Genomic DNA, 17326 nt, shown 5'->3' on the forward strand with positions numbered 1-17326 from the left:
TGGAGAGAGAGAACATAGTTGCAGGCTTTTTCTACTGTGGGTGGGAGGTGCTTGAAAATTCAATTTGAAAAGTTATAGCTACTGCAATTTTACATTTATGCGTCTATGTGTATACAGATCAGGGAGAACTGATCAACCTCTCCACCGCCACGCTGCCCCACCCCCTTTTAGGGCTTCCCTTCTAGGGCACATCTCTTAAGCTCAAGTTGTATCTGGTGACGACATTTATTTTGTCTCCATTGTTGGAAACTTAAAGTGTCCAAGACACAGGTCATGGCCTAGGCTTAGTATCTCAGAAAGCATAGTAGTGCTCTTCTAGTTTCCTTTAAAAAGAAGATGGTCGGATCCCAGAAAGAAACAATTCTCCCTTGGAATAAAACTCTGATTCATCTTCATAAAATGTACCTTTTCTCATGTTCCAATTCAGCTCTAGACTGCAGTGATCTTTAATAAAACAGCCCAGAAGCCGGCCTAGGTCTCTGTCCTCCAGATCTAGGCAAAATTAATCCCAAACTTTGTACATTATAAGCCCCCAATGATGCCTATGGCCTGTGAGCTGATGCACAGGATGGAACTGTCAAATCAGACTCATATCAGTTGGAGATCTTACCTTTGGCGTACTCTTCTAACCATTGATATTTCCGTCTTATCCCTGGCCTCTGGGATGTGGGCAGCATGATCAGAACAGCACTGAATCTCATTCTTTCTGTTCCTTTTATCACAACTGAGGCAAGTCAGTTTTAAAAATGGACTATTCACTTACAAATGAAACAACAGGGACATACAGGGACAATGTTTCTGAAATTACCTTTTCTAGCTCACTTTCAGGCTCATGTGTTTTTTCACCTGCCCAATCTTGTCCTAGGAAGCAGAGTTCATTATGGGCTAACCTCCAAGGCTGTTTTCCTCCACATTTATGGCTCCATCAAACGGTTCATGGACCCAGTAGTGCAGCCTTGATCCCTAGACTCACAGTCAAGGAAGCAGAGAGTAACCCTACCACTTTTATTTGTCTAGGGCTACGACCCCACCTTCTTAGGAAAGACAGAGGAACCAGAGATCAAATTGCCAGTATCCGTTGGATCATACAAAAAGCAAGGGGATTTTAGAAAACATCTACTTCTGCTTCATTGACTACGCTAAAGCCTTTGACTGTATGAAGAAAGTAAAAGTGAAAGTAGCAGTCACTCAGTTGCGTCCGACTCTTTGTGACTCCATAGACTGGAGCCCGTCGGGCTCCTCTGCCCATGAAGTTCTCCAGGTGAGAAGACTGGAGAGCATTGCCATGCCCTTCTCCAGGGGATCTTCCCAACCCAGGAATCAAACCCAGGTCTCTCCCATTGCAGGCAGATTCTTTACCATTTGAACTATCTGGGAAACCCAAACTTGTGACTGTGTGGATCACAACAAACTGTGGAAAATTCTCCAAGAGGTGGGAATACCAGACTCCTTTACCTGCTTCCTGAGAAACTGGTTTGCAGGTCAAGAAGCAACAGTTAGAACTGGACATGAAATAACAGACTGGTTAAAAATTGGGAAAGGAGTACAACAAGGCTGTATGTTGTCGCCTTGCTTATTTGACTTATATGCAGAGAACATCATGTGAAATGCTGGACTGGATGAAGCTCAAGCTGGAATCAAGATTGCCGGGAGAAATATCAATAACCTCAGAGAGGCAGATGACACCACCCTTATGGCAGAAAGTGAAGAGGAACTAAAGAGCCTCTTGATGAAGGTGAGAGAGGAGAGTGAAAAAACTGGCATAAAATTCAACATTCAAGAATTCAATATTCATTCATCACTTCATGGCAAATAGATGGGGAAACAATGGAAACAATGACAGATTTTATTTTCTTGGGCTCCAAAATCACTGCAGATGGTGACTGCAGCCATGAAATTAAAAGACACTTGCTCTTTGGAAGGAAAGCTAAGACAGACCTAGACAGCGTATTAAAAAGCAGAGACATCACTTTGCAAGCAAAGGTCCATATAGTCAAAGCTATGGTTTTTCCAGTAATCATGTATGGATGTGAGAGTTGAACCATAAAGAAAGCTGAGCACCCAAGAATTGCTGCTTTTGCACTGTGGTGTTGGAGAAGACTCGTGAGAGTCTCTTGGATTGCAAAGAGGTAAAACCATTCAGCCCTAAAGGAAATCAACACTGCATATTCATTGGAAGGACTGATACTGAAGCTGAAACTCCAATATTTTGAGTGAAGAGCCAACTCACTGGGAAAGACCCTGATGCTGGGAAAGATTGAGGGCAAGAGGAGAAGGGAGTGACAGAGGATGAGATGGTTGATGGCATCAGTGACTCAGTGAACACGAGTTTGAGCAAACTCCAGGAGATAGTGAAGGACAGGGAAGTCTGCCGTGTCACAGTCCATGGAGTCACAAAGAGTCAGACAAGATTTAGCGACTGAACAGCCTTGGGGCCCACTAGGAAGCTGTCTTTCTGAAGAGCAGTCCTCTCTCCCTATTGGCAGATCTGTTGAGATTAAGGAAGTGAATGGCCTCCACATTTTGATGTTATTCTTCTTATACACAGGGAATCCTTTGCAACCTAAAACAGGCCCACTAATTTAGTGCCAGAATTCTTTATCTTAGTTAGGAATTTTTAAAAAATGTTATTTATTTGTATGTTTATTTTTGGCTGTGCTGGGTCTTTGCTGCTGAGAGGGCTTTTCTCTAGCTGCTGAGAGGGCTTTTCTCTAGCTGCAGAGAGCAGGGGCTGTTCTCTAGTTGCGGTGTGCGGGCTTCCCATTGCTGCAGCTTCTCTTGCCGCAGAGCACAGGCTCTAGGGCCCTCGGACTGCAGTAGCTGTGGCTCCTGGGCTCTAAAGCACGGGCTCCATATTGTACTGAAGGGTTGGTTGCTCCACTGCTTGTGGGATCTTCTTGGATCAGGGATTGAACCTGTGTCTCCTGCATTAGGAGTCAGATTCTTCACCACTGAGCCGCCAGGAATGCTCCTAGTGCTAAAATTTTAAAAAGTACCCAAACACCCAGAGCTATGGTGGAAGAAACTTTATTGGAGAGTCCAAACATTACCATCTCTGAGCAATAAAATTATTCTAAAGGAACTCACAAATAATTTTTTCTATTTTTCATCATACCCTTGTCATAATTCAAGATTTATTTTATAGTCTATTTCCCCCAGGCTGTGATTGATTAGTCCATGATTCCACAGTTGTTCAATCTGACACATGTTTTGGCAGACAAATACTCTTTTGAATAATAATTGTAAAAATATAAATGATCCTTCTTATTCCTTAAATCTATACAGAAAGTAAATTACCAAACTGGACTGGATCTCGGCTTTGTTGAGCTGCAAGTTTGGTTTGAAGTTGAGTTAAATCAAAAAGAGTGCTTACCAAAAGAAACCACTGCTTCTGGCAGTGAAGCAGCTCAGTCATGTCCAACTCTTTGCGACCCCATGGACTGTAGCCTACCAGGCTCCTCCCTCCATGGGATTCTCCAGGTAAGAATACTGGAGTGGGTTGCCACTTCCTTCTCCAGGGGATCTTCCAGACCCAGGTATCGAACCCAGGTCTCCCGCATTGGAGGCAGACACTTTAACCTCTGAGCCTAACAAATATCCCAGATACCTTTGGGAGGGTTAGCAAATCATAAGATCACATGCTTGCCATATGAATTAATATAGGTTATCCTTTCTTTATAGCGGGTTTGTGTAGAGAGAGAGAGGACAGGGATGCATAAAGGACTAAGGGGCTTTCAGTCTGATGTCTGCCTTCGTGATGGTGTCTTCACAGGTGATCAAGATATCTTTAATCTACAATCGTATCATGAATGTACAATTGCACAGACTCCACAAATATTACTGACATAGTTCTGACAGTTCTCTTTCCCTTAATGAGTTCAGAAATCAACTTTCCCCCTTGCTAATTCATGACAGTGGGTGATGAAGAGGTGAATTTCTCTCAAGCATTTTAGCCTGGGAATAAGATTTCTAGCAACACATTGCTTTTCCTTAGATTTCAGTAGCTCGCACCATTTTTCAGGTCTAGTGGATTTTGACAGAATGTGATTTTTATGCTGAGCATTTCCTGTGAATATTTGAGTCTGGCTCTGCTCTAGGAGACCCACAGCCTAGCCTAAAAGGGGAATATGCAGGAGAGATGACATTGGTGGGATGCTCAGACGGAATATAGTCTCCAAGGTGTCCAGCCCATGAAGTATTAGGAGTCCTAAATCCTATGGGCAAAACTCCATCACTTCCTGTCTCAGCTCCCTATGGGAAAGCCTTAGCCTTTGGGTAATAAGAAGGAAATTCAAAAGAAATCCTGTCTAGGAGTTCACATAGGTATGGGGTAACATGTTTCCACTGATACCCTAGATAGCGCTGGGTTTATTCAGAATTTGCAGTCATGTTCCTGTCCCATTCATTTCCTGATCATAACCAGGACTTATTCTATCAGGAGAGTCAGTTTCCATAGATTATCAACTATGGATTGGGGCATGCAGAATGAACAGGGCTAAGCTTCCTGTTGGCTCATGGCTATGATGAGTGCTTGGGGCTTGAGTGAAATGGAGAGATGGAGGTGATGATGGGAAGGGATGTTGGTACTTTTCTGGCCCTGGACCAGGAAGCTTCTCTCTTGTGCTGCTTTAAAGAAAATCACCACAGCCTCAGTTAATACTTGATTTCTACAAGAAATTTTATGTAAGCAGAAAAATTACTTGTATGCCATTTTTTGTTTAGCTTGTTGGCAAACGTCACATTCTATTTTTTAAACATCATCTGAACCAATTTTATGAGTCTCCAAAGTGTCTTGTTTTCAAACTCAGAGATTCTCTTAAAAATACTCACTAGCTGAAATAGTCCAAACCAATTTTTTCAGTATCATGGCTTAAAATGTTTTTTTTTTTTCCAGACAAAATTTGAACTGCTGAAAGCTTAGTTTCAAGGGAAATGTAAACACACTAGAAATCAAAACAAATAGGATGAAAAAAAGGGACAGCAACGTGATAAATCCACTAATATGGATCCTGATGCTAGGGTGTATTTTAACTCTAAATGACTCTCAGCAGGTGATACTTATAGAGGAAAAAAAATACCTGTTAGTTGCATCTTAGTAACCAGTTGTATGACCATTTTATCTGTCTTAATCACTCCATGAAACTATGGGACTGGACTATGATATCATAAGAACCCCTTCTCTTCTCATGTACTAGAAATCTGGCCAATATCTTTTATTTTGCATTTAAGAAAACATAAATTTTGAAAAGACATCACATTTAATTTAATTTAAATTTGAGAAAATACTTAGTTGTATTTAATCCATCAATTTAATTTTAGTTGAACAAAACTTCTTAGTTAGGGTATGTCCTTTAGATTTCCCATGACCTTTGACTGGAATAGTAGATGATCAGCTTTGCCATGTGAACAGAGATGGAACAATGGAGTTGTTAGCTGCTTAGGGCTTCCTTCAAGCAATTCACATGATCCGGGGCACATTTTCTCATCCAAACCACTATATACCCCAACTGGCTCTTGAGATACTGAGGGTCAGTACAGCCAGACACCCACCATTCTCTTCCCATGCACTGACTTAACACAAATGACACTAGAATGGGACCAGAGCCATTCTTTCCAGAGGAGACGTACCATATTGGAAGATAAGTCAGCAGATGAGTTTTGTGATATGTACCCCTCCCAGAGGACAAAATGTTGTCCTATAATCTTCCATATTGCCATTCACAATTGACAAATAGCCAGGTAGGATTCCTTAATGAGTGCGCTCCTCAGGATCATATAGAGAGAAGTTGGGTAAAAGTTAGATCAAGTGCCAGGTCCTAACTGATGGATCAGATTTACTTTTTTCTAAATTGAGGTATAATATATATGATACATAATATATAAAATATATACTATTATATAAGTTTCAGATATACACAGTGATTCACAATTTTGAAAGGTTATACTCCAGTTATAGTTCTTATATTCCCTATGTTGTACAGTATAACCTGATGTGCATGGGTGCTTGCATGCTAAGTCACCTTCATGTCCAACTCCTTGCAACCCTATGAACTATAGCCCACTGGGCTCCTCTGTCCATGGGATTCTCCAGGCAAGAAATACTGGAGTGAGTTGCCATGTTCTCCTCCAGGGAATCTTTCTGATCAGGGATCGAACCTGAGTCTCTTATATCTCCTGCTTTGGCAGGCTGATTCTTTACCTCTAGCACCACCTGGGAAGCCCAAAATATAACCTTAGAGCATATTTATTTTATACATAGTAGTTTATACCTCTTAATCCTCTACCCCTATCTTGCCCCTCCCCCTCCTTCCACTAGTAACTATTAGTTCTCTGCATATGTGAGTCTGTTTCTTTTAAATTATTCACAAGTTTGTGTTATATTTTAGATTCCACATTTAAGTGATATCATACAGTATTTGTCTTTCTCTGTCTAATTTATTTCACTTAGGATAATACCCTTCAAATCCATCCATGTTGTTTCAAATGCTAAAATTTAATTCTCTTTTATGGCTGAGTAGAATTCCATTATGAATTCCCCAGGAGGTGCAGTGTAAAGAATCCACCTGACAATGCAGGAGATGCAAGAGATGCTGGTTCTATCCCTGGATGGGGAAGTTCCCTTGGAGGAAGAAATGGCAAGCCCCTCCAGTATTCTTGCCTGAAAAATTTCAGATAGAGGAGCCTGGGGGGACTGCAGTTCATGGGGTTTCCAAGAGTCAGACAGAGTGACTGAGCACACAGAATTCCATTATATATGTATACACACCACGTCTTCTTTATCCATTCATCTGTCAATGAATGCGTAGGTTACTTCCATATCTTGGCAGTTTTATTAAATAAATAATGCCGCTATGAATACTGGTGTGCATGTATCTTTTCAAATTAGCATCTTCATTTTTTTCAGATATATCCCCAGGAGTGGAATTGCTGAGTCATATGGTAGTTCTGTTTTTAGTTTTTTGACACAGATCTGTAATGTTTTCCACAGTGAATACACAAATTTTACAGTCTCATCAATACTGTACAAGATTTTCCTTTTCTTCACATCCTCACCAATGTTTGTAACTTGTGTTCTTTTTAATGACATCACATTAAAAAGCAGAGACATTACTTTGCCAACAAAGGTCCATCTAGTCAAAGCCATGGTTTTTCAAGTAGTCATGCATGGATGTGAGAGTTGGACTATAAAGAAAGCTGAGCGCCAAAGAATTGATGCTTTTGAACTGTGCTGTTGAAGAAGACTCTTGAGAGTCTCTTGGACTGCAAGGAAATCCAACCAGTCCATCCTAAAGGAAATCAGTCCTGAATATTCATTAAAAGGACTGATGCTGAAGCTGACGCTCCAATACTTTGGCCACCTGATGTGAAGAACTGACTCATTGGAAAAACCCTGATGCTGGGAAAGGTTGAAGGCAGGAGGAGAAGGGGACGACAGAGGATGAGATGGTTGGATGGTAACACTGACTCAATGGACATGAGTTTGAGTAAGTTCTGCAAGTTGGGGATGGACAGGGAAGCCTGGCGTGCTGCAGTCCCTGGGGTTGCAAAGAGTCAGACACGACTGAGCCACTGAGCTGATTGACTCTAATAGTTGTGAGGTGACACTTCATTGTGGTTTTAATTTACATTTCTCTGATGATTAGTGATGTTGAGCATCTTTTCAAGTGCCTGTTGGCCATCTGTGTGTCTTCTTTGGAAAAATGTCTATTCAAGTCTTCTTCCCATTTTTTGATTGGATTGCTTTTTTTTTAACTTTTGAGTTGTATGACCTCTTGATATATTTTGGATGTTAACCCCCTCTTCATCATATGATTTGTAAATATTTTCTCCCATTCAGTAGGTTGTCTTTTCATTTTTGTCAATTATTTTATTTGATGTGTGAATGTTTTTAACTATGTACTAGTTGTTAATTTTTGCTTTTATTTCCCTTGCTTCGGGATACAGATTAAAACATATTGTTATGATTTATGTCAAAGAATATTCTGTGGTTTTTTTCCTAGTAGCTTTATGGTTTTTGGTCTTACATTTAGGTCTTTAATAAATTTTTGACTTTATGTTTGTATATGCTGTTAAAGAATGCTCCAGTTTCATTCTTTTGCATGTAGCTGTCAAGTTTTTCCAGCACCACTTACTGGAAAAGACTACATTTTCTCCACTGTGGTTGTTTTTCCCCCACCCGCCAAGTAAATGAGGAAGTTGGACAGTTTCAATATTTTCTTAACTAAAACCGTATTTTTCACAGAGTGTTACGCTTGAGGAGTTGCTATGTATTATAAGAAAAGACGGTTCCATGATTGAATGTTTGGGAAATGGTATGTAAAACAATGTTAACAGGTTTCTTTACTACAGAATTTCTCCTAGTCTCTTCTATGCAGATATGCTTTTGACTCTAATACGGGAGTTAAATTAAGCTTTTATTTATTTGAAAATGATTTTTTGAGGAGTGGCCTATGATATTAGTATTCACAAAAGTTCTTTCAGCTTTATAAATCTCACCAATGCACTAATCATTTTAGAAGATTTGAATGTCCATTAAACTCAATGAAGATCCACATTCTCTGGGAAGTCATTCTGTATTTCACTGTTTTCCAACAGGAACCTTCTCCTCTCAATGGAGAGAATATTTTCTCTGATCAACTGAAAAGGGAATTATCAAAGGGAGTGCTTCTGAATAATTTGATGCAAATTTCCCTGGCTTTTATTGACTCTCCCATCTCCACATAATGATTTTTTCTTCCATTTTCTGAAATGTAGCCTTATGTAAAAAGTCAACATATGAAAATCCAAACATGTAAAGCATAAAAGATGAGGGGAGAGCTATTTATATAACAGGAGAATTTTTTACTTTACAAAATGATTCCTCCCAGAGTCTATTTTAGAGCAAAAGTTGGAGACACTGAAGAAAATTCAGTGGTCTCACAGTTTCCTCTAACTTCACCATCTATTACCTTTTAGTAATCTTAACCTTTAAAAGGCACTTCCAAAGTGGTGCTAGTGATAAAGAACCCATCTGCCAATGCAGGAGACATAAGCGATGAGGGTTTGTAAGATTGCCTGGAAGAGGGCATGGCAACCCACTCTAGTATTCTTGCCTGGAGAATCCCATGGGCAGAGGGGCCTGGTGGGCTACAGTCCATAGGGTGGCCAAGATTTGGACTTGACTGAAGCAGCTTAGCACACAGATGCCTCTGTTTACCCACCAGTGGGATTGATTTAGCCTTAGAATGGCACCTTCCTCTTCCACATGGCCGGTGGGCTACTCCCAAGATCCTCTGCTGGTCAGGGAGGTCTTTCCGTCTTTCCCACCAGCTGGGGACCACTGTTCAGTGCCAAGCAAGCTCCAGCCAGAATCTCATTATTTATTTTCCCAGTGGTGCTTGTGGCTTGGAGACTTATTTATCTACAGAGATTATCACCCATTGGAAACAAATCTTTGTATATCATTTTTTAATTATGCCTCTGAAACATGTATTCTGTTTTGCCAGTTGTCTGAGTTGCTGGGACGTTCCCCCTTGGTTGAGAAAACGGTTTCTCAGACAGCCACAATGAATCAAGATGTACACAAACTTGATTTTTAAAGGTGTTTCCTGCCTTGTTAACCCAATCATTATGAAGACAAAGGAACAGTTGGATCATTGATACGTTGGCGAAAAGCATTAGCTTTCTTGTAAGGGCAATTTGCCACTTCAGGCATAATTAGGCTAGTTAAACACATCTTTGTGAGTCAGTGGGCTGGGAAGTCTTTATCCTTATCGTGAATGGTGTAATTCAAAGAGACTCTTAGCTCTAAATGGAGATGCCCTTTCAGGGCAAGGTAGTTCCTATGATTGCTGGATATTTTAATCTCTAGGCCTAACTAACCCATTGGTTTATGTGCCTCAAGAAGACCATCACCTCTAAAATATTTCTGCAGTCCTTCATTAAGTAGGATTTGAAATCCTTGGCGACACTTGAGGAGAAGAGAAATCAGTTAAAACACCAAGTCCCGAGAGTGAATGTTCTTTTTCAGGTTATTTTGTGCTAGTTGTCTGAGAAAAGAGAATGGAGTATGTAAGGGGTCGGGAGGAGGCCAATAAATCCTTGCATCCCCCAAACCCATGCTCTGCCTGTAGCTCAAGCCTGAGGACAGACACAGATGACAGAAGATCGGTGTGCTTGGCTAACTTCTCCTATGGCAATGAAGCATATGGATCTGCCCTTGAGAGTGAGGGGCGGGGTGTGGGGGGTTCTGATCCTGTTCCTGGTTCTGCTTCTCCAACCAGCTCTGTGATCACAGCGGTCCATTAGCCTCTGAGTTTTCTCACAGGAAAGTGGGGATCCATCTCTGCTTTGCTTGGATGCCCAGAATGTTGTGCTGAGGGCTGTGCTACTAAGATCATGGCTCTGAGAATTACAGATTATGATGATTAATAAGGGCAAAGGTCATGACTTTTTTCTTTGCTTCTTTTACGTCTGTTTGGCTTATGTGGGAAGAGCACAGGTATTAGAATTGCACCCATCTGAGATTCCTCTGCTCATTGCTCAGTTTCCTCATCTGTACACCAGGCAGTGATCATCTGTGTCTCGGGGACCGTGAAGTCTTGGCAAATTCTACTGCCTTTAGTTGCGTCATCTGGAGTTGGGCCTAGCAATCTTTCCCTAGTAGCTTTCCCTTGTGTGTTTGGTCAATGGCAAATGCAGCTTCATCAACACTTTCCCAAGTCATTCATGGCACTTAGTTGTTGGGTTGTGGCTTTATAAGAAAAACACTAAATTGTGACATTTCCACATTCCCTGCTACGCTGTTTCTTTGCTTGTAACATATAAAGTCACCTTATTGTGTAATCTTTTTGAAGACACTTAAAGCAGCAGTCCTCAACCTTTTTGGCACCGGGGACCAGTTTCGTGGACACAATTTTATAACAGAGCACAGAGGACAAGGGGATGCTTTCAGGATGATTCAGGGGTATTGCATTTATTGTACATTTTATTTACATCAGCTCCACCTCAGATCATCAGGCATTAGATCCCGGAGGTTGGGGACCCCCGATTTAAAGCAATAATTAATGATCCAAGTATAAGTTAAAATTGAACTGCAGGTTAAAACCATAATAAGATACCAACAGAACATTAAAAAAAAAAAGCAAAAATTAGTTCTACTCCCCCTCCCTCGCCCCTGCCCCCACCCCCAACTCATGCATAATGGAAACAAACCAAGCAACCAAACAAAAACTAAACACAAATCTGACAATATCAATTTTTGGCAAGGGTGTAGAACAACTGGGATTCTTATATATTGTTGGTGAGAATGCAAACTGGCATAACCATTTTAGAAAACTATTAGATAGTACCTAGGAAAGCTGAACATATGCCTACCTTATGACCCCTAAACAAATGCACATGCACACCAAAAGTATACAAGAATTTTTCTGACAGTTTTACTTAAAACCACCAGAAACTAATATCAGAATCCACTGTGGTGTATTCACTCATTGGAACACTCATTGCAACACTCACTCATTGCAGTGTAATGAGAGGGCAGTGGGAAGCTTCCATGGTGCTGGTAAGGTTTTATATTTTGATCTCAGAGGTAGTTATATAGGACTATTTATTTTATAACAAATTATCAAGCTGTACACTTAAGATCTCTGCATATATCTTATACTTTAGTAAAATTTTTGCTAAATAAATAAATATTGATATTATTTTTAAAAAATTCACTGCCAGATGGCTGGAAAGTTTCTTTAGGCTGCAATTAAAAGATGTCACAATTTTAGAGATCTTAAAATAGATATAAAAGAAAAATGCAACTTACAATTCAGCACTCACATATTCATGCAATTGTGCATTACTTTTTATTCAGAAATAATTTACCAAAAAAATCCCCCCCACAGATATTAAGTGTACAATTCAGTGAGATTTGCTACATGCATACCTTCAAGTTTATAACTCCAGTCAAGATATAAACATTTCCTTTCCTTCACCACTTGTGCTTCTCCCCAGTCAATTCTCCACCTCTTCTACCCAGAGTAAGCTAACTGTTCTTTTTTTTCTAATTGTTGAAATATAGTTGATTTACAATATTTCAGGTATACAGCAAAGTGATTCCGTTATGCACACATATATATTCTTTTGAAGATTCTCTTTCATTATAGGTTACTGCAAGATACTGAGTATAGTCCCTGTGCTATACACTAGCTCCCTGTTGTTTATCTGTTGTATATACAGTAGTACACGTACCAACTGTTCTTCATTGCAGCACATCAGGTTAGCTTCACTTGTCCTTGAACAGAATAGAATTAAAATAGAATCACAAAGCCTATGTACTCTTGTGGCTGGCTTCTTCATTCAGCACTATGCTTTTGATATTCATCCAAATTGTTGAATGTGCCAGTGGTTAATTTTTTATTTTATAAATATATATTTTTTTCATTTCTCTGCTGTTGGATATTTGGGTTATTTCCAGCTTGGAGTTACTGATGAATAAGACTGCTATCAATATTTTTGTGCAAGTTTTTCTTGAAATGTGTGTCCTAAGAACTCTTTGCCTCTTAGGTCATAAAGTCATTTCTTATGTCCCTTAAGAAGCTTTTTTTTTTTTTTTTTAATGTTTGTAACTGTGATCTATCTCAAAATATTTTTTACGTATAGTGTGAGGTGAGGATCAAGTTTCATTTTTATCTGGTTGTTCTAACCCTGTTTGTTGAGAAGAACCTTTCTTTCTCCATTTGATTACTTTGCATTGTCTGTTGAGAATCAACGAGTCATTTATGTATAGATCTATCCAGGAGTTTCTGCTCAGTTCCATTGATCTATGTACTTACCTTAATTCTCATAGCACACTGTTTTAATTACGGCAGCTGTAGAATAAGTAGTGAAAGCATAGAATGAGTATTTATGTATTGATTTTTCCCATTAGGTAATACAAGTGCGTTTATAGACCTCTTGCCAATGAAGATAAACTGCATCCAGTGTGCTGTATGGTAAGTCGATTTTATGTTAGATGAGAAATAATCACTCTGATTTCAAAAACCTTTCAGGCAGGATACCTTAAAACATGGAGGTGTCTCTGCTACTCAATAAAAATTTTACTACTGTTTATCCTGCTTATCAAGGGTAGTAAGTACATTTCTTATGGCTCTTTTGACATTTCTGCCTTACCGTGAAGTTCTTAGTACATCTAACCATATTAAATAGTGGCTTTGGGTATATAGTAATTGATAAATGTGCTTTTATTTACATTTCAGTCTCCAGTATCACTTTTAGCATACTTAGTTGGTCCGAATTTTCCCTTTTTTTCCTTTTTTTTTTTTAATGTTTCACTTTTTCTTTTTTTTTTTTGCTTATTTTTTCCTTTTTTTTTTTTTTTAGAAAAGGTGGATTATAACCTCAGCCCAGAGCAATAAAGATTGACCTTAAAATAATTAGGTGGTCTCATTTCTTATTTGTCAGTGACTGGTTGAGGTGTGGCAATGTGGTGCAATTCTAGGCAATAAGAGGGGATGGGGTATGACTTCTGGAGTTCCTGTGAAAGGTTTTCTGGCTGATAAAATGAATTGGGGGTTGTGAACAAGGTAACAGTTTCTCTCCTGCTGTTATTGTTGCTGGATGTTGTGAAGTCAGGAGGTGATACCTGGAAACTTTGTAGCCATTTTGTGACCAGGAAGAGACTTACAAGCTGATTTGCTGAATTAAGCAGAGTCAAGAGAAGGAAGAAATCTGAGTCCTCAAAAAAAACGAGGGAGTTTAAAAAATAATGTTTTAATATATCCCCAGTCTTCTAGTTATGGGGCTTAAAATTTTTTGCTCTTTGTCAAAATCATTTGAGTTGGGATTTTTCTTATTTGCTCCCTAAAGCATGCTATCTTGCATTTCAGCAGCTCTTTGATGTGCTAAGAACTCATACTCAGAAAATTAAATGAATGAGGCATTAGATTAAGAACCAAAGCATGAGCAAAGGCATACTCTATTGACCAATTTTAGTCCTCAGAATGTATGATTCTAAAAGTGAGGGGGGACCACTCATTTTCATAAAGTTTGAAAATACCTGCATGAACTCGATACTGCTATGTCTTGGGATATGGATATTCATGACTCGGGTAACTATAGATGAGAGTAGAATGTTGGGGGCAGGAGAAGCAAAACCAACTACAGATCTTGAGACGAAGTTCACGATCATGTCCCCTGCCTAAAGAACCACTGGACTATAGAGACCTGAGCTTATGAGAGATGTCGAGTAGTACAGCTAAGAACGCTGAGCGCGAGGCAGGACCAGACATAGAGCTCCTGAGTTTCTGTGTAGGAGGGGCTTAACGGCTGCAGCAGGTTTCTGTTTGGACCTGCCGTTGCAAAGAACTTTTCCTATTAGCTATCCATGTCAACGAATGGGGCGGGACAGTAGCCAAGACACTGGTTACCTCCTCTGAGTCAATGATTAACACTAAACCAATTTTCCTGCCTTGGATTGAGAAAACCCACAGTCATTAGAAAAGCAAGCCAACCTCAAGATCCATAGCTGTTTTATTTTGAAATGAAGTCATTATTTCAAGTCAGAGTGCATAAAGTATTCCTGAAGGGTTTTCAAGACAGAAAAATTTCAGTTCTGGTTGGTTTGCAATCAAGGTAGTCTTTCAGTTTTCAATTTCATTGAAGGGAATGCTCCATAATTTGAACTCCTGGTGCTGAAAATTGAGCTGAAAATGAGACTCTCATGTTGTTCAACCACTGCTTTGTTATTGGCCTGATCATTACTAGTAAATCATCTCATCCATGTCCGAGGAGAACAAGAGACTCCGTCCTTGCCCTCAAGGTGTACAGGCAAGATCCCTGGAAATCCTTTTTTCAAAATAGCCTTCGCAAGGTGGGGAATGGTATCTTCCACTGGTTTGAGTCATGGTTCTTTCCATTTCAAGCAAAGGGTCTTCTTTTTTGGCTGAATTTCTACATTTTAAAAGTTCTTCCAATGGGAAAGCGTTAATATCCCTATTATACAGGACATGGCAGCATGAAATCCATAGACTGAATTGCCTGGGTTTCTTTTAACCACTGTACACAGGCAGGGTTGGGAGTTCTTTGGGAGACCTGTCTTTCTTGCTAATATGTTAGCATGGTACTTTTCTTGGTTAATACATTTGTATATTTGCAGGGGTCTTTGGAAAAATGATGTGAAAAGCTATTTGTTCATAATGCATGTTTTACCTACTATGGGGTGGATTGAACTGAATAATGTATGTTTAGCTCATCTAAAAACTATAGACCAAGAGAAAGAAAAGACCTTGCACCAAATTGTTTCCATTTCAAATTTAACATTGGAGATTACTGTCTTTGTGTTGTCAGGCTTACTGTGTGTGTGTGTGTGTGTGTGTGTGTGTGGAGTGTGGCCTTCAGGGTAAAGCTGTTCTACCAGCTATGAGCATATTTTTTAACTTGAAGAAAATACTACCAGCTTTTACAAAAAATTCAAGCCTGTCTCTCATGAATCACAGAAAATTGTACCAAAGAGTACAGCCCTAAAGTTTATGGAGGTCATACTGAAGCAGATGCTCAGAGCCTGTTCATATCGTGCTGCTGAGTTATTAGTAGAACAGTAAATTAGCCTGTGCTGCATACTGATACTGTTGACTGATGAGTGACTTTGGTGACCTTATTGTAAGTTTGGGGCACTTCTGATCTGACTCTAATATGTACGAAAGGAGGTGGGAACTGCCGTTCAATATGATCATGGGACAGAGGAAGCCTACTGAAGCAGGGGTACGATGGCCTCTTCCCTCCTGCACCTTCGGGGAAATGTTTGCCTGCATGCCTTTTTAGGATCAGCAAGGTAATGACAGGGTAGTGCAAATGGGGATATCAAGAGACTGGGCCAGTGACTACAGGGAGAGTGGATGTGAGGAAAGATGGCAGCGAGGAGTTTGGAGAGGATCAAGTTCTTAAAGAGGGTTTGTGGAAAAGAGGAAGATTCTGGGAAAATAGCAGCCAAATGGGACTCTGAGGAGATAAGTAAGAAAGCATAATTTTTAGTATTTTTTTCCTTTGCGTCCATTTATTTCCATTTTCTGAAATCTTCAGAAAAGATGCAATCAAAATTGCCTTTGGCCACTGGAGGTGGTCCAACTTCATATATACACAATCACTTATTTCACATTGTACAACCTGTTCCTATCACTCATCTTGCAAGTTCCCAGATTAGTTATTGAAAAGTTTCTTGAAATTATGTCTTGGTGTTGCTCCGCTATCAGGCAGGAAGTGCTAGAGTTGGGCGAGGGTCCAAGAGTTGAGCATGTGGTCTGGCAACTTAGACAGAAAAGATTCTGTTGGAGGACTTTGGAAAAGGTGCTTCCCTGGTGCAGGGAGAGGATGCTTACAAAGTGAAGGTCTCTTTCTGTCCTTGCCACCCTTTGACCTAGTTTTCTGATAATTTTTTTGGTGGCTCGTGACCATTAAGTGACTTCCCAGAGGTAAAAGGACAGCCTAGGATGGAAATATGGAAGGCACTGGGGTCCTTTACGACTCTGTTGAGCTGGTTCTGTATCGTCTACCTTTAGAGTACTTGTTCAAATCTTCTTAACCACTATTTCTAACTATGCATTTTTCTGCATTACTAAATTTTGTTAATCAAGAGTGAATTTCCTTACGGTTAAGCCTCTAACATTAAACTGTTTTCTCACCTGTAGCCAAAGTCATTACTAACTGGCATCCAACACATTTAAAACTTTCACCATTCATAAGGTGCAACCAAACAAAACAGAAATAAATTGGAAATTAGAACCTATGAAAAATTGCACTTGTCATCCATACCGTCTGATTTTTCAAATGTTTATATGGGTCAGAACTGTTTGGCCTCATTGATTGACTTTATCATGAGCAAATATCATAATTGAACTCAAATATAAATGTTCATGAATAAATGTTTGCAGTGTGTCTGTTTTACATATTGGTGTTCAATTAAAATTTCATTTGAAAAGAGCTAAAATAACTAAAAAGCTCTAGCAAAAGCCAAAGGGAAGTAGGATAGTTAAATATTTGTGTCTGTGTATATGTGCATGTGTCAACCACTGCATTTAATATCTGATCATTTAAGTTTATTAAACTCCTATGTGGGATCCACTGTTCTGGGGGCTAGAGATACAACACTTAATTTGATACAGATTCTGACATCGACAAGACTCCAGCTTGATCAATGGTGCCACGATCTGACCACATGCTGAGAATGAAAACCAAGTAGTCATCCTTCAAAGACTTCACACATCCCATCTGTAATGTGTGAGCAAATCACTTTGCTCCACCCCCGGGGTACAACCCCCTATTATGCTCTTCTTTTCTCCCGCCTTGAGCTCAAGCCATCCCT

At 39.7% G+C, this 17326-nt stretch overlaps 1 long non-coding RNA gene across 2 annotated transcripts in view; it reads left to right on the forward strand.

The window, feature by feature from the left end:
- The window catches only part of LOC132343790 (uncharacterized), a 75552-nt gene extending 62378 nt beyond the window's left edge, over positions 1-13174 (forward strand). For both annotated transcript variants that reach the window (XR_009492750.1, XR_009492749.1), the window contains one exon: positions 12899-13174. This is a non-coding gene — a long non-coding RNA (uncharacterized lncRNA). The remainder of the gene's footprint in view (positions 1-12898) is intronic.
- Positions 13175-17326: the final 4152 nt, after the last annotated feature.

Source organism: Bos taurus, chromosome 24, assembly GCF_002263795.3.
Source record: "Bos taurus isolate L1 Dominette 01449 registration number 42190680 breed Hereford chromosome 24, ARS-UCD2.0, whole genome shotgun sequence".
Classification (NCBI taxonomy): domain Eukaryota; kingdom Metazoa; phylum Chordata; class Mammalia; order Artiodactyla; family Bovidae; genus Bos; species Bos taurus.